At 42.3% G+C, this 18,513-nt stretch overlaps 1 protein-coding gene across 1 annotated transcript in view; it reads right to left on the bottom strand.

Annotated features, from left to right (window-relative positions):
• LOC122797927 (zinc finger protein 883-like) overlaps positions 1-18,513 on the bottom strand; it is a 194,648-nt gene that overhangs the window by 125,917 nt on the left and 50,218 nt on the right. The gene's annotated exons all lie outside the window — the stretch shown is intronic.

The following is an 18,513-nucleotide window of genomic DNA, read 5'->3' as shown; positions in this document are numbered from 1 at the left end:
AGCAACTCTTCCCTTAGATCATCCTCTTCAAAACTAAGAGTCCATTCTTTCTTCTCTGTTCCCTGTGGGCTTTCTACAGAAAGTTCCAGAACATCTTCCTGTGCCATATTCTCTTCAGCTTCATCCTGTGTCATCCATTGCTCTTTCATGTGGGAACTCACTGACCCATCACTCCTTAACATTGACTGCATCACAGTTGCCACAATTTCCTGTTCCCTCCCTTGCTGTGTAACTTGAAATGAACTTTTGTACTTGTTTCTTACTAAAGGTTCCAAAGTATCTTCATGTGATAATTGAGCAGATCCTTACTGCTCCACTCATTTATCCTTAATTTGGGGACTCAGTGTTCTATCTTTCTGAATGTTATCAGTGTTAGATTTTCTACACTTCACTTTCTATGTCTTTAACTTCTGAATTGCTAAATCTTCTTTTCTATCTTCTTTTCTACTCTCCCTCTTAGTTTTCTTATTTTTGTAATGGAAAATGCTCCAAATCTGGATACCATTGCCTGTATTTCTCTTCAAATATCTTTGGTGCTGCTTTTAGTATTTGTTAGTTTTGCTTCTCCTTTGTATAAATATTGCACCGTATTAAATCTCCCTCTTTCTCATGTCCACATTTCTTCTTCAGATGTCTCACACTGTTTCTGTTTCTCCTTACTTGGGGGACGCTGTGAAGGCTGCCAGCCTAGCTAGATAAGATTTTGTAGATAATTCTGTCATTTTAAATATTAATGTAAGCCACATGCTTGTTCTCTTAAATGTAAGAAAATTATGGTAAATGCTGAACTTCAAAAATGTAACCATATTGCACTGTGCTGGAGGAAAGCTGATAAATCAAGCATTGTATAATTGTTTGATCTCATAACTCAGAGCCGAGATGTCTGAATGAAGGAATACTTCCTATTGTTTTGAGACCAGAGTTAATAGGTAGTATTTACAATGTATAATGTCTTTTATTGTTCTGGCTTCCCGACCAGTTGCAAGATCAAAAAGGCTGTTACACTCTGAGTTTCTGTTAGCCTGGGAAACAGAGAATAATGATGTATCTGAAATGAATCAGTGATACTGTGTTATCAATCTAAGGACAGAGAGAGGAGAGAATCAGAGAATTTTGCATTTGTTTTCAGAACTGACAACATCACCAGCACTGCCTTGCTCTTTATGTAAGTTTATTTTAGAAATGCGTTTGCTCTTAGATATAGATAGGAAATAATAAGTCTAGTCTAGCTGTTTTCTGTAATGACATCAGAACTTTTTTACTGTATTATTTTAAGGATTTCTCTGTGATCTCTGAACACTTGACTAGCACTGTGTAGTAAGAAGTATTGTCTTGTGTTCTTATTATTTATTAAATATTTTTAAACCTTTCAACTGTGGCTGTTTTATGCAGAGATAGTTTAAGCTCTAGACTAAATTGCATGCATATAGTGATATTGTTCAAGCCACTCCAAATAAGCTTTGCTGTTCGTCACACTTACCATTTGGATAACAATATTCTTCTTCTTCTTCTTTCGGCTTTCCCTGGGCAGGGGTCGCCACAGTGGATCACCTGTCTGCTCATGATTGGCAGTAGAGTTTTGCAGTGTTGAGTTGCCAGCCGGGCACCCAACCTTCCATGGAAGGCACACACATGCATGCACTCTTGTCTAGTGCTAATTTAGAGTATCCAGTCCACCTACAGCATGTCTTTGGGATGTGGGAGGAAACCGGAGCACCCGGAGGAAACCCACGTGACCACAGGGAGGACATGCAGACTCCACGCAGAAGGCACCCCAGCTGAGGGTCGAACCGGAGAACCTCTTGCTGTAAGGCAGCAATGCTAACCACTGCAGCCGCCCACTATTTGGATAATAACATTGTTGTTGTTGTTGTTGTTGTTGTGTCTTTTGGCTTTTTCTGGTTAGGGGTCGCCACAGCGGAACTCCGGTCTGCTAATGATTGGTAGTTGATTTTTACGTGCCGAGTTACCAGCCCTGACACACAACCTTCAATGAAGGTACGCCCATTCATGCATGTCTCCACGCAGAAGACGCTCTAGCGGAGAATCGAACCGGACAGCATCTTACTGTGAGGTGACAATGCTACCGCAGCACCATAATATTGCACAGTAATAATTGGACACCCTTTGATAAGGGCCTTATTAGTAGCTGATATTAGTGGTCGGTGGCAAGTAGTACTACTGTATAGTATGGGCAGAAGGGGCATAGCTGGAGAACCTGTGCCAGCATTCCCCATGAGTGTCTGTGTGTTTGCATATAACTTATATCTCAAAGTGTGTGTGTGTGTGTGTGTGTGTGTGTGTGTGTGTGTGTGTGTGTGTGTGTGTGTGTGTGTGTGTGTGTGTGTGTCAGCTACTTGGCCAGGGACATGAAGCACTGGTTGGACAGAGAGGATGCTGGAGGTTTTAGCTTGACCACTAGACTGAGATCTGGACCCTATAGCTGTTCCAGTGGGGAGTCTTATTGGGGATCTGGAGAGAAAGGGATAAACCATCCCCAGACTGACTGTGATCTCTGTATGCTCTTAAGGGAAACTGTACTTTACTGTGTGCGAATTTCTTATCCTTCCCAATGTGGATGCCCCTCACTGGGGTTAGTGGTGAGGATTGAGGCTCCTTGATTGCTGGGCCAGTGCATGGGCATCACATATTAATTGGTTGGCAGTGGTGGGATATCCACATCATATATTAATTGGTTGGCACATACTAATTGGCTTGTAGTGGTGTGGATAGTGAATTCCTGTAGCTTGTGTACAGTGATCCCTGAAGGTGTTTTTGTACTCTAAATCAGCCACACAGTGAATATTCAGAGTTCAGATCACAATTATTTTATTTCTTTTGTTAGCTTAGTTAGGGAGGGGAGGCAAGCATGTCAGCAGAGGAGTATGGTAAGCTGTCAAAGAGCCAATTGGCTGAGGTCTGTCAGACTAAGGCACTGGTGCATGGAAACCTGACTAAGGCAGACATGATTACAGCTTTGGTCACACCTGCATCAGAAAACAGCAATCAGGAGGGTGATCAGACTGGCCGTGGAGATGTAAAACACTCAGAGAATGGACAGCTCAACCTTTCTACAGAGGACTTAAAAATACATCTGGAGCTAAAGAGACGAGCCTGAGGCCAGGCATTTGGAAACAGAAGCAGCAGAGAGACTGAGACATCTACAGGCTGAGGATAATGAAAAACTGCACTGCCTGGAAGCTGAGGAGAAGTAAAGGCAGGGGCAGCATGAAAAGGAGATGCTGACTCTTCGCCAGAGTCATGGAGGTAATGGGGAAGAGAGTAACTGGATCTCAGAAGCACAAAAGGTCAGTAAATTTCTTCCGCAGTTTACAGAGGGGGATAATTTTGATAGTTTCATTCATATGTTTGAGTGGGGATGTAAACAGTATGATGTTGACCAAAGGCTCTGGGTACAGTTCCTGACCCCCTTACTCCATGGTAAAGCTGTAACTGTGTTGTCTAAACTTTCTAATCATGATTTTTTTGATTATACTGCTGTTAAGAATTGTCCCTTAGAATTTTTTAAGCCAACACCTGAAACTTACAGGAAAACATTTTGTGAGCATAGATGCAAGGCAGATGAAAATGTGTGTGATTATGTTGCTGAACTGAGCACTTATTTTCATAGGTGGGTGAGTGGATGTCACGTCACAACTTTTGAAGGTCTGACAGACCTTTTGGTGAGGGAAAAAGCCCTTAGCACTTTGTCTGAGGACCTGAGGATCTGGTTAGCTGATAGACAATGTGCTACTTCAGATGAGTTGGGGAAGAAGGGAGACCTATACCTCACAAGCAAGACATCCCTGCACAGGAAAGGGGCCCCAAGTACTGCTCATGGATCTAAAGGAACTCATGGTGGGCAAGCCCAGACTGTCCCAACAGAGTTTTCTAGTAGCAGAAGAAGCCACTAGTCCAGGTACACATCCAGGACCTAGGGTTAAATGTTTTGAATGCAACCAGTGGGGCCATGTAGCATACATATTTCCACAGAGTCAAGGTGGGGAACAAAAGGTGAGGAAGCCAGTAAGTGGGAAAGACAAAATGCCAACAGTAGGTTGTCTTGAGACAACAAGGGTACCAAACTACCACAAGAGATTATTTATTTTATTTTTTATTTTACATTTGTTAACCGGGGGTGTCTGACTGAGCCGAAAAGGCCCTTTTTCAGCAGAGGCCCGGGGAGAAAAGCTCCACAAAGAAAAATTACAGAAACATTTAGTTATTTAGACATGATCAGTATACACACAAATTACAGGAGACATGTTTTTGCAGTGGTATGCGGCACATAAACAGTTACAGTGGAGAGAACAAACAAAAAAATATTAATTTTAAAAATAAAGGTAATTAATAAATTTGTGGTGTACAGCTGAAATTTGGAACATAGGTAGAATACATACATAGTACACAGGTACAGTACATACATTGTAGATTAGCCAGTGTTTGTGAGTAAGATTGAAAACTATTATCAAGTGCTCTAGATTTTGTATGTATGTGTTATCTGCTTTCACTAGCCTGGGGAGCAATCATGGCACTGCCAACTTTCCTTGAGATGTTGCCTGATGAGGTCTTTAAAGGAGGCTTTGGATGATGTGTTTTGAATGCTTGTAGGGACAGAGTTCCATTTTGTAGCCACCGAACTACTATATAGTGCGTCTCCAAAGCTATTGTAGCTGTTGGTGACTTCTAGTAGTAGTTTGCTTGATGATCTAAGAGGTCTTTTGGCTGAGTGATGTTGTACTAGGTTTTGAGGGCAGGACACTTATTGGGGAGGTAATAGATAGAATGACAGAGGCAGAGCTGATTGTAGGTTAGGAGGTTGGGCAGTTCAAGCCAGTGGAGCTGTCTCAAAGCAGTACAGTGATGAGTTCTATATGAGCAATTTGCAGCAAAATGGGCAATTCTGTTATAGCAGGCTTCCATTTTGCTTAGTTCAGTTTTGTTCAGATTAGTCAGAATGGGAGATGCATAGAGTAGGGTGGATAGAAGTTGGGAGCGAGCAATGGCTGATCTTGTGTTGTTGGTAAGAAATGGTTTGATACGGTAGAGTGACCCCAGTTTGGCATGTACTTTTTTAATAGTTATGTTGAGATGACTATCAAATTTTAGGTGGGAGTCTATGGTTATTCCCAATAGCTTAGCCTGTGCCACTGGAGCAACTGAAGTAGCATTAGTGGAGTAGATAGTTAATTGACTGTTAGTGTTTTTGTTAGAACTGGTTATAATCATAAGCTGAGTTTTCTTTGGATTGAGGAGAAGTTGGGCTTTGGTAAGGTAGTTTTCAATGTCAGAGAATGCTAGTTGAGTTGTTTGCAGGAGTGTGGGAATGTTTTGTGCAGCACAGATTAAGGTAGTGTCATCTGCATACTGAATTATAGATGCATGCTGTGTAGAGGTATGGAGGTCATTTGTGAAGACTGTGAATAGTAGTGGACCTAAGATAGAACCCTGTGGGACTTCTATAGTTATGGGCAGCTGAGGAGAGAGAGATAATTTTCCCATTTCACAGCTTGGTACCTGTCAGTTAAGTAGCTTTGGAACCAGGTAAGAGTGGAATTTGATAGATATTGGTTTAGTTTGTTTAGCAGGATTTGGTGTGAGACTGTGTCAAATACTTTGGATATATCCAAAAAAAGAGTTGACACTTGTAGGCCTTCATTTTTGAGATGGTTTACTGTGTCTGTGAAGCAGAGGACGGCTGTAGTGGTACTATGGGCAGGTCTGAAACCATGCTGAGTAGGTGACAGGATGTTGCTGTCTAGGAGTTAGTTTAGCATCTGGGTATGGATGCATTTTTCTAGGATTTTGGCCAGGGGGGAGAGTAAAGCAATGGGTATGTAGTTATTAAATTCAGTGGAGGTCACGCCTTTATGTATGGGTGTAACATAGGATATTTTCCAGAGTTTGGGCACATAGTTTTCAACAATTGATCTGTTTATGAGAGTGGAGACTGGGATAGCAATAGCATCTGCTGTGAGTTTCAAGAAATAGCTGGGGAGTAGGTCGGCTGCTGTTGATGAGGTTTTTAGTTTGGAGAGCATGCTTTTGATTGAAGTGGTGGAAACTGTTTTGAGGGTAAAGCTTGTATTAGTGTTATTTGTGTTGGGGGGGGATAGTGAGGAAGGAACTGTTCTGTGATACTAAGGATAGAATTGAGTTCACAAAGTGGGAGTTGAATTGTGTTTCGATGGGAACTTTAGTGTCAGGGGTGGTTGGTTTAGAGGTAGCCTTTTGGGTGGATTTTAGTAGCTGGTTTACATTTTTCCAAAATTTTTGCGGGTTGTGTTGGTATTTAGTCTGTAATGTTGTGTAGTAGGATTTTTTGTCCAGCCTAATGCATTTTTTTGCACGGTTGCGCAGTTCTTGGTATTTAGTTAGGGTTTGTGTTCCTTTGTTTTTTTGATAGTAAAGCCAGGCAGTGTCTCTGGACTTGAGGATTCGTTTGGTTTCTTTACTGAGCCAGGGGTTTGTAGAGGTTCTAACCTTGATTTTACACAATGGAGCGACAGTGTCTAGGTGTTGTAGAAATGTTTTGTTGAAATATGCTACAGCATGGTCATGTGGGAGGGTTTTTAGTGAATGGCAAAGAGGCCATTGCTAAGAGAGACACAGCCTCTGGCATAACCATTGTGAAGCCTGCAATGGTTACAGAGGAGCACTACTTGCCTGGGCAATCTACTCCTGTCAGAACTTTAGGAGGGATCACATTCCAAATACCTTTGGCTATGGTTCACTTTGACTGGGAGGTGGAAAAGGAAGCCAGTAAGTAGGTGTGTTTGAGGATATCCCTGCAGATGTCCTGATAGAGAATGATTTTGATAGTGCAGTACCTTGTGATTGTGCAGTACCCACAATCAGGCTTGGAGACAAGCACGTGAGTCTGGTAGCCTGGGGGAGACCCAGACAGACTGTATACTTGCAGCCGAGACTGGTGAGGTGGTTACTTCAGGGAGGGAGCTACCCTGTAGCAGTGAGACTGAAGGTGAGCCACAGCTGCTTGTTGGTACTGATGGTCCCTTGGACAGAGTGACTGCAAGGGCAGAGGTGAGTAGTAGTACCCAGGCTGACAGTGAGGCACTGCTGTCAGAGGATACCAGACTTCCTGTGGAAGGTGAGCTGGGGAGGGTTACAAAGAGAGAGTTGAGACTGGCTCAGCTCTCCGACCCTACATTGCAAGGCCTGAGAGTGAAGTAGCTAGTGAGAGACCTGATTTTCAATGGAAGGGGGGATCTGTATACTGGGAAAAAGGGTTACTGTATAGAGAGTGGACCCCTGAGGGAGGGCTAGAAGGTGAGAGAATACAGCAGTTGGTAGTGCCTACAGCCTACCATCTGGTGCTTCTAGCCATAGCCCATGATATTCCCTTTGCAGGTCATATGGGCATAAAACATACAAAGAGACATATTATGCAGAACTTCTATTGGCCTGGAATTTCCAGAGAAGCAACCGAATACTGCAAGACCTGTGAGCAGTGCCAAAAGGTAGGCAAGGTAGGAGACAAGGTGAGAGCTCCTTTGCTGCCTTTATCTGTGATTGAGGAGCCATTTCAGAGGGTAGCTATGGATATTGTGGGGCCTCTGAGTACCCCAAGTTCCACAGGGAAAAAGTATATCCTGGTGGTAGTAGATTATGCTACAAGATAGTGTGAGGCAGTGGCTTTGTCCTCTATTGAGGCAGAGAAGGTAGCACATGTTTTGTTAGAGATTTTCAGCAGGGTAGGTTTTCCAAAAGAAATACTGACTGACAGAGGTGCCAATTTCATGTCAGACCTGCTGGCTTGTCTGTGGAAGTACTGTGGAGTGAAGCACGTGAAGACGACCCCCTACCATCCTCAGACTAATGGTCTTGTTGAGAGGTTAAACTCTACACTCAAGTCCATGCTACGGGCATTTGCAGACCAATTTAAGAGGGAGTGAGGCAGATATTTGCCCCATCAGTTTGCTTACAGAGAGGATCCCCAAGAATCCACGGGTTTTTCACCCTTTGAGTTGCTGTATGGGCATAGGGTGAGAGGACCTCTGGATTTAATTTGTAATAAGTGGGAAGGTGAGTGTGAACCTCACAAGGAGTCTGTTGTGGCATATGTCCTAAATCTCAGGACAAGGATCAGGGAACTCATGGGTTTGGCCCAGGAGAACCTGGAAGAAGCCCAACAACAAAAAAGGTATGGTATGACAGGAATGCTCAAGCTAGAAGGTATGTTGTAGGGGCAGCAGGTAATGGTTCTCATTCCTGTCAGACATGAGAAGCTGCAAGCAGCTTGGGAGGGACCCTACAAGGTGGCAAAAAAGGTAAGTGATGTTAAGTACATGGTGGAACTGCTATGCAGATGGCAGGGGCACACATTGTACCAGGTTAACATGATGAAAACTTACCATGATAGGGAGGCCCTTGTGCTGAGTATTTGCAGTGGATTGCAGGAGGAGTTTGAGGGAGATCTGGGGACTGATCTCTTCAGTGATGCTCAGGCAGACACCTCAGTGGAAGAGATAGCAATGTCCCAGCAGCTATCTCCTACCCAGGTTCGAGATATCTGAGCAGTGTTACAGGAGTTTGGGGACATGTTCACTGGGAAACCAGGGTGCACCCACCTGGTGCAGCACCATGTGGATACAGGACCTCAAAGGCCTATTAGGCAGGCCCCTTATAGGGTGCCTGAGAGAGTCAAACAGACTCTGAGGGAGGAGATATAGGAAATGTTGGAACTCGGGGTAATTCAAGAGTCCAACAGTCCCTGGTCCTCCCCAGTGATGCTGATACTAAAGAAGGATGGCAGCACCAGGTTCTGTGTGGGCTACAGGAAATTAAATAGTCACACAGAGTCAGATGCTTACCCCATGCCTATGACAGATGAGGCCCTAGAGCAGCTGGGTGGGGCTAAGTATCTTGCAACCATTGATCTTACCAAGTGTTACTGGCAAGTGCCCTTGACCCCCAGTGCTAAAAAGAAGTCGGCTTTTTTGACTCCTTTTGTCTTGTATGAGTTCACAAAGATGCCCTTTGGGATGAAAAATGCCCCAGTGACTTTCCAGAGGCTGGTAGATCACATCCTAGCAGGAGCAGGAGGGTTTGTCCTTGCTTATCTAAATGATATTGCCATCTACAGCCATTCCTGTCAAGAGCACCTTCAACATGTCAGGGAGGTGCTGGGCAGACTACAGAGGGCAGGGTTGACCATTAAGCCAAGCAAATGTCAGGTGGGTATGGCAGAGGTCTCCTAGCTGGGACATAGAGTGGGGGAGTGGTACGATCAGACCAGAACCTGCCAAAGTGCAAGCCATTCAGGCATGGCCTGCACCTGTTACCAAAAAACAGGTGGGGGCATTCTTAGGGACAGCAGGGTACTACAGAAAGTTCATTCCCAGTTATAGTACCATAGCTGCTCCCCTCACAGACCTGACAAGGAAAAACAGGCCAGATAAGATAGTGTGGACCCCAGCATGTGAGCAGGCATTTCAGAAGCTTAAAGAAGCTTTGGGAGGACCTCCTGTGTTAGCCAGTTCAGATTAAAGTAAAGAATTTGTTGCACAGGTGGATGCTTCGAAGCATGGGGTGGGGGCTGTAGTTAGCCAGACTACTTCAGATGGAGAAGAGCACGTAGTGGTTTATCTCAGTTGTAAGCTCCAACCCAGGGAGGAACACTATGCAGCTGTAGAAAAGGAATGTCTAGCCATAGTGTGTGTACTGCAGAAACTTCAGCCTTATCTGTATGGGAGAAAATCCACTGTAGTTACAGACCACAATCCCCTATCATGGTTATACAGAGCCAGTCAGCAAAATGTCAAGTTGCTAAGATTGAGCCTAGGGTTGCAAGCATATGATATGTCAGTGCAGCACTGCAGTGGGATTAGCAATGCCAATGCAGATGGGCTCTCAAGACAGGGAATGGGGTAAGGTATACTCAGATAGACCTAACCCTCTCAAGCAACGTTTCTCAATGGTCACTTGAAAAACTAGCTAGAGTTCTCTGTGGGAGGAGATATCTGAAGGCTGCCAGCCTAGCTCGATAGGACTTTCTAGATAATACTGTCATTTGTAGATATTAATGTAAGCCACATGCTTGTTCTCTTAAATGTAAGACAATTATGGCAAATGTTGAACTTCAAAAATGTAACTACATTGCACTCTGCTGGAGGAAAGTTAATAAGTCAAGCATTGTATAATTGTTTGATCTCAAAACTCGGATCCAAGATGTCTGAATGAAGGAATTATTCCTATTGTTTTTAGACCAGAGTTAATGGCTAAACTTTACGTGTATAATGTCTTTTATTGTCCTGGCTTCCTGACCAGCTGCAAGATCAAAAGGGCTGTTACTCTCTGAGTTTCTGTTAGCCTGAGATAATAATGTAATCTGAGTGTCAGTGGTACTGTGTTATCAATGTAAGGACACACAGAGAGAGAGAGAATCAGAGCATTTTGCATTTGTTTTCAGAACTGACAATATCACCAGCATTGCCTTGCTCTATATGTAAGTTTATTTTACAACTGTGTTTGTTCTTAGATATAGATAGGAAATAGTAAGTCTAGTCTAGCTGTTTCCTGTACTGATGTCAGAACTTTTCTACTGTATTATTTTAAGCATTTATCAGAGATCTCTGAATTCTTGACTAGCACTGTGAAGTAAGAAGTATTGTCTTGTGCTCTTATTATTTATTAAATATTTTTAAACCTTTCAACTGTGGTTGTTTTACGTAGAGATAATTTAAGCTCCAGAGTACATTGCATGTATATAGTGATATTGTCCAAGCCACTCCAAATAAGCCTTGCTGTTCCTCACACTTACCATTTGGATAATAATATTGGACAGTAATAATCGGACACCTTTTGATAAGGGCCTTATTAGTAGCTGATATTAGTGGTTGTTGGCAAGAGGTACTACCATATAGTCTGGGCAGAAGGGGCACAGCTGGAGAACCTGTGCCAGCCTTCCCCAGGAGTGTCTGTGTGTTTGTATATAACTCATATCTCAAAGTGTGTGTGTTTGTGTGTGTGTGTGTGTGTGTGTGTGTGTGTGTGTGTGTGTGTGTGTGTGTGTGTGTGTGTGTGTGTGTGTGTGGGCTACTTCAGCAGGGACACGAAGCACTGGTTGGACAGAGTGGATTCTGGAGGTTTTAGCTTGACCAGTAGGCTTAGATATGGACCCTATAGCTGTGCCAGTGGGGGAGTCTTATTGGGGATCTGGAGAGAAAGGGAGAAACCAGCCACAGACTGACTGTGATCTCTGTGTGCTCTTAAGGGAAATTGTACTTTACTGTGTGTGTATTTGTTATCCTTCCCAATGTGGATGCCCCTCACTGGTGTTAGTGGTGAGGATTGAGGCTCCTTGATTGCTGGGCCAGTGCACGGGCATCACAGACTCATTTTTTCCACCATGCTGAAACATAACCTGTGTGAGATTTTCTACACTAAATCCTTCACTTCACAGGTATTCCATAACTTCTTCTGTTTTTTTTTTAACTTCTTACTAATTTTCCATTCTATGTTCCCCCTTCGTGATCTGATTTTTTGTAGTTTGAAATTTTCCATATCTGGGTGCCTTTGCATGTATTTCTCTTTGAGTATCTTCAGAGCTGCTTTTTATACTGATTCATTTGGCTTTCTCCTTTGCATAAATATTGCACCAAATAAGATTTCTCTCTTTCTTTCACATGTCCATATTTCTTTTTTATACCTTTCAAAAATCTTCAGAATTTGTTCTTTGTATTCTCGTACTTCCTCAGTTGCTTCTTTTTTCCAAAAAACCCAAGGTTTCTTGGTCTATTTAATGTTTTTCATAAATTTGTTATTAATGAACACAAATTGGCATTTGATGCTTTTGACAATTTTTCTTGTGCAAGTTTTCTTTCCTCTAATTTCTCTCAATCTTTTTGTACATCATCTGTCTGGAAATTCCGGGCTTCTTGCATAATAATAACAATACATAATGTCTTTCATATCCTCAGTAGTTCAATCTGTCATCTTTATGGCTCTTTTGTGGCCTATCTGTTTTTGTGGGGTTTTTTTTTTTGTTTTTGTTTTTTTTTTGTGGACTACTACTTCCTTCTACAACAGAGGGCTCATCCTCCCCCTTGAGCCTGGTCTAGCCCCATTGCAGGAATATTTCTATGACTTGAGGATGCTACACTGTCACTTTTTCCAGTCCTGGCAATAGTGCACATATGAGGATTTGGGCACTTCTTTATCCTGGGGCTTGTCTACCAAGCTGTTTTGTTTTTCAATTTCTCCAAGTTTTTTGCGTTTCTAATATCATGACAGGAATGGACCCCACTTCTAAGTGAAAGTATGATTAAAGTTTATGAAATTACTATTGTTTCAGTCTTTGATGTTAGCCAGAAGTACTCTTTGCAGCACCCACAAATGTGCCCAGTAATGACTCCTTCTGCAATTCATATGGAGTTACATGTACTGGTAACATATCTAAGTACATTCTTTTTTTTTAAGTAAATTCTTTTTTACAAGACTAGTTGATCCCACTACTATTGGAAATGTCCTGGTATATTTCTTCCACATTACCCTTGTTTCTACCTGCAAATTCTGACATTTTAGGACTTTATGTCTCTCTGTACATAAGACACTGTAGTCACTGGGTTTAGCAATTTCAGTGATCAATGCTACTTTTGTCTTCTTTTCGCTGACTTCTATATCTAGTTTTCTCACATCTGTTCTTTGAACTGTTGGTAATGGGGGATCCCATGTGATAAAAAAAATCATATTTTTTTATAATGGTTTGTGGTTCATGTTTCCAATGTTTTTCAGCTACTTCAATATTATAATGTTTGCACAATCCCCATTGCAACAGCCTTGCCACATTATTATGCCTTTCAGTATACAATACTTTTGCTATTAGTATATCACACCCAGCAACAAAATGTGCGACAGTTTACAATTCTGTCTTACAAAACCTGCATTTGCCTGTTTTTCCCACATGTTCAATGGAATCTGTAAACCAATGTGCATAAAGTTGACTGTGTTGGGTCACCAATATTAACCTTTCATCTTTTGGTTTAAATTCACCTCTTCTTAACCATTCCTTCATTCAATCCTGGTTGACATAGGTTCATAGGTGTGTACTAGGCTAATGGCCTGGGGGCCTTTACAAGCCTAGCCCATAGAATTATTCTGGCATCGTGCCACCTGACCTTAGTTATCAGTGCCTTTGTCGAGTAAAGCCACTGGAGTGATCCCCAGGGTGAATTTTCTATTTCCCATCCACTCATCAAGATTTCACTTGAAGAGGGCCAGTGAGGTGCTCTGCTTGATATGTATGGGAAGTCTATTCCATAGCAAGGGCAGTCTCTGGGTTATGAACCTGTTCCTCCAGCATGTTCTGTTGATTGTGGTAATGAGGTTGAGGTCTCTGGAGTGTGTGGTGTGCAGTGATTGTGATTTCTTTAGATGTAGCATTTCTAACAGAGCTGGGTCAGACATGGCTTTGTAAGTCAGGCAGAGATCACCTCTACATAGGCGATATGAGACAGAGAATAGCTGGAGTTTTTTTTAGTCTGTCCATATAGGACAAATGTTTAAGGCCTAGGCTTCTCTTTATGAGGTACTTTTGCGGCCTCTCCAGTTGTTGCAGGTGTCTAGTGAGGTACATGCCAAATGGGGCATTGTACTCAATGATTGGCCTAATGAGGGAAGAGTGGAGGGAGACAATGACCTCTTTCTTCCTGGATGCAAAACCCTTAGTAATGAGATGTGCCACACAGAAGGACTTTCTGACCACCGTGGCAATGTGGTGGTCAAAAGAGAGGTTGCTGTAAACCTGTGTTCCCAGATATCTTATAACACCTTCTGTGTTCAGTGGACTACCATCGATGTGGTAATTCGTGAGAACTGGGTTTTTCACAAAGGGGATAATGACACATTTTTTGGCATTGAGCTTAAGGCCTTGGTTCTGACACCAGTAGTTGGTCTTAGTGAGAGCTTTCTATAGGATGTCAGCATCACCTGAGGTTTTAATAATAGCTCCTAACTTGCAGTCGTCTGCAAACTTTGTCAGCCAGAGTCCCTTCTTGTTGGCCTGGACTTCAGAGAAGTAGATATCAAATGGGAGAGGAGCCAGGACTGAACCATGTGAGACTCCACTCATGACTGGTTGGCAGTCTGACTTGAGTCAGCTACTTTCACACTGTGGTTTCTACCTGTGAGCCAGTTTGCAACCCACCTAGTTTTTTTAGGGGTTGATGCCTAGCTTAGTGAGTTTTCTATGATTCCAGAGTGGGGAATGGTATCAAAGTCCTTGGCCAGATCAAGGTAGGCTGTATGAACCACCTTGCCTTCATCTACAGCTCTGGTGACTGACTCAAAGAAGTCAACTGAGTTGAGCAGGAATGATCTACCCTTCACAAAACCAAACTGCGTGGGATCCAGAGTTTGGAGATTCCCTATATCCTTGTTTATTAGATCCATGATGCATTCCATAGCTTTGCATGTCAGACTCATCAGACTAATGGGGCGATAGTTCCCAGGGTCTGTAGTCCCTCTGTGGAGAGGGTTGACTTTAGCAGTATGCCATTCGGTAGGGACAAAGCCTGAGGTGAGGCTGTGATTGAACAGGGCACACAGGTGAGGTGCCAGTTCACTCTGTAGTTCATGTAGAACACAGCCAGGGATATTGTCATGTCCCATAGAAGAACACGAGGTTGTTCTAAGACTTTTCTGTACTTGCAACTATATTTATGCATCTTCCACATTTCTTGCCTCCTCATCTGACCCTTCACCTTTTATTCTTTCTTTTATTTTTTTGGCACATTCGGTTGTTTTTATCCACTTCTGGTTTGATTTCCTTTCCTGCCTGACACTGACATGCTTCTGCTAAACTATGCAAGGAAGTCATCTTGGACTTATTGTCCTCATGTTTTAAAACTTTCACTACATTTAGGTCTTGTGAGGTCAGCAAATATGTATGCAGTCCTATGACTGCAGATTTATACATGTAATCAGTTTCATGAAGGCCCATCCCTCGTTCAGAATGGGGAATATATAGTCTTGGCATACACTGATTTTTACAAATCATTTGACAAGCATGAAGCATTTTTCTTGTTTTCCTGTTCAACTGATTCACTACTTTTTGGGGCCAGTCAGTCACTCCAAAATTTTAGGTTAGGACAGGAAGAGCAAATTGGTTTACAGCTTGTACTTTGCTCCTAGACGTCAGAGCTGGTTTCAGTATTAGTCTTCTAAAATATTCCTTGCTAAGTATTATTTGCATTTCTTCATGATTTATGGGTGACCCTCCATCAAATGCCAAATATTTATACACTCCCTGCTGATCAAGTTCTTTTCTATCACATTCCTGTCCCAGGCTGATCATTTCTTGGTGTTGCAGCTTTCTTGCTTTAAAGGTTGCTTTTGCACATTTATCAAGACCAAATGAGATTTTATTTTTTAAACAAAAAGCATCTTTATTAAAATTTCATGCATGGCATAGGCAATCTTAAATTTACATAAATGAAAATAAACCATGACACAGTCTCAGTAGCAAATATTATTCCTTAAAAATGGTGCCAACATAACTGTAGTTGCAAACATTATACATCACTTATAGGTTCATAGGTAGGTACTAGGCTATCGGCCCTAGGGCCCATACAAGCCTAGCCAAAAAATGTACCCTGGCTTTCGCCACCCAAGAAAATTATTTTCCTGTGCACCTGTCGAGCAGAGCCACAGAAGTGATCCCCGGGGTGAATTTCCCATTTCCCATCCAATCATCAAGATTTTTCTTGAAGAGTGCTAATGAGGAGCTCTGTTTGATATAGATAGGTAGTCTGTTCTAGAGTATGGGAAGTCTCTGGGACAGGAATCTATCACTCCAGCATGTTCTGTTTATTGTGGTGACAAGGTTTAGGTCCCTAGAGAGTGTAGCTCGGAGGGATTGGGATTTCTTTAAGTGGAGCAGGTCCAACAGCTCTGGGTTTGACATAGCTTTGTATGTTAGGCAGAGACCGCCCCTGAGTAGGCAATATGCGATGGAGTAAAGCTGTAGTTTTTTGAGACGGTCTGCATAGGGCATCTGTTTGAGGCCAGTAATCCTCTTTGTGAGGTATTTCTGTGGTCTTTCCAGTTGTTGTAGATGTCTTGTGAGGTACATACCAAAAGGGGCGTTGTACTCTATAATGGGTCTAATGAGTGATGAGTAGAGGGGAACAATGACCTTTTTTTTTCTGGATGAGAATCCTTTTGTGATGAGATGAACCACATAGAATGATTTCCTGACCACTGTGGCGATGTGATTATCAAAGGAGAGACTACTGTCCACCTGTGCCCCAAGGTCTCATCACATTTTCGGCATTAAGTAGACTACCAGCTATGTGGTAGTTCATGGGTACAGAGTTTTTACCAAAGTGGATGACAATACACTTTTTGGCATTGAGCTTCAGGCCATGGCTTTGACACCAGGTATCTGTCTCAGTGAGGCCCTTTTGTAGTTTGTCCACATCGTTAGGAGTTTCGATTATGGCTCCTAGTTTGCAGTCATCTGCAAACTTTGTTAGCCAAAGAACTTCTGTGTTGGCCTGCACTTCAGAGAAGTAGATACCAAACAGGAGAGGACCCAGGACTGAACCCTGTGGTACTCCACTTGTCACTGGTCTGATGTCGGATTTGGAATCCGCTACTTTCACAGTGTGGGTTCTGTCCATGAGCCAGTTGGCAACCCATCTTGTGACATAAGGATTTATACCTAGTTTAGTGAGCTTATCTATAATTCCAGAGTGGGGGATGGTGTCTAAAGCCTTGGTGAAATTTAGATAAGCTGTGTGAACCATTTTACCCTCATCTATGGCTTTGATGACTGCTTCGAAGAAGTCAATCAGGTTTAGGAGACATGATCTGCCTTTTACAAATCCAAACTGGGTAGAGTCCAGAGTTTGGAGATTACCAATGTCTTTGTTTATGAGTTCCACGATGATACATTCCATAGCCTTGCAGACCAGGCTCATCAGGCTAATGGAGCGGTAGTTCCCGGGGTCCGTCGTGGTTCCCCCTTTGTGGAGTGGGATAACCGTTGTGGTGCGCCATTCAGTGGGTACAAAGCCTGAGGTGAGGCTATGATTGAACATGGTACTTAGATAGGGTGCCAGTTCATTCTGTAGTTCATGTAGAACGCAGCCTGGGATATTGTCAGGTCCCATGGATGCTGTGTTCTTGGCTTTGGAGAGTGTGTTTTTACCTATGCAGCCGTGATTATAGGAACTTTGCATTCTTCCGGTATAGAGATGGGCCCTCTAGGGGGTGAGAGGGGGGTAAAGTTAGCACTGAACCTATCTGCTAGGATGTTGGCAATATCAGTTGGTTCTGTATATTTAGTGCCATTGTGCTGTAACTCAGAGAAGATCTGAGTGTTTCCATTTAGATTTTTGACATAGCTATAGAATGCTTTGTGGTTGTCTTTAGAGTCAGTGGCAATTTTGTTTTCGTAACTAGCTTTGGAGGATTTTATGAGGGATCTCAGCTTCTTACTGAGGTTGACCAGGGAGTTCCTCCAGTTATGGGATTTTACTCTTTTTTGCAACAGTTTCTTTCTTCTGTTGTAGAGTTTGTTTAATATATCCAGTTATTGTCAATCAACCATTGCATAACTCATTCAAACCCTGTCTTCTTTTAAAACCACATTCCTCCTTTGCATGTATTGATCCCACATTTCTCATTTTTCCTAAGTAATTTGCTCCTATCCTTTTCCAAAGATCCAAGTTTCAGTTGTTTTATCTCTGTTACTATCCTTGTTACTTCTAAGTTCGTTTAGACTTTGATTTCCATTTTCTAGTAATTGCTTTTTTTGGCAGCCATCATAATTAGACTCAGCAAGGCCTTACTATGTCTAGCCAATTTAGATTCTGTATCATAGCTCAAAAAATAATTTCCCTAGTTATTCCAATTTGTCACCCAGCATCTCTGACAGTGCAGTCAACCAACTCATCACACTCACAGAATATAGGTGCCCAGTTACCTCTTTCTTCCCCATCACACCACCAACATTTGCTGTCTACCTGAGGAGCAATTCTTTGGAGCTTGCTTTGTGCATAGAAATACCTATGCAAACACTTCCAGGCAAAGATCCTAAATCTTCTAGATTTTGTTGCATATTTGGGAGACATACATATATCCCCAATTCTTTCTTTGTGAATTGCTCATCATCTGAAAAAGTTTTCTATTAACTGCCCTGCAATAACAGAATTCCTCGTAGTTGTAACTGCAGCCTTATTCTAACAGTTACTTCAATTTCTTTCGCATTTCCAAACAGATAAAATCTTGAAACTAAATATATTTATTCATTTCACAAATGCATTTCCCCTGTTCTCATACATGGAATATGAAAATGTTTATCATGATATTTTGTAGAACAACATAAACACTTCGGTCAGCCTCCATGAGGTGTTTAGTCTCTAGTTTGAATGCCTTAATGAAGGATGCAGGAATCTGTACCACATAAGATGCATCTCCCTATACCTTAGTCATTAGCATATTTAAAGTTATACACTCTATATAACAGCAGGAATGTGTACCGCATAA

Source organism: Protopterus annectens, chromosome 3.part1, assembly GCF_019279795.1.
Source record: "Protopterus annectens isolate FY-2018-M chromosome 3.part1, PAN1.0, whole genome shotgun sequence".
Taxonomy (NCBI): domain Eukaryota; kingdom Metazoa; phylum Chordata; order Ceratodontiformes; family Protopteridae; genus Protopterus; species Protopterus annectens.
The sequence above is the reverse complement of the archived record's forward strand: the minus strand, read 5'-3'. Positions and strand labels throughout refer to the sequence as shown.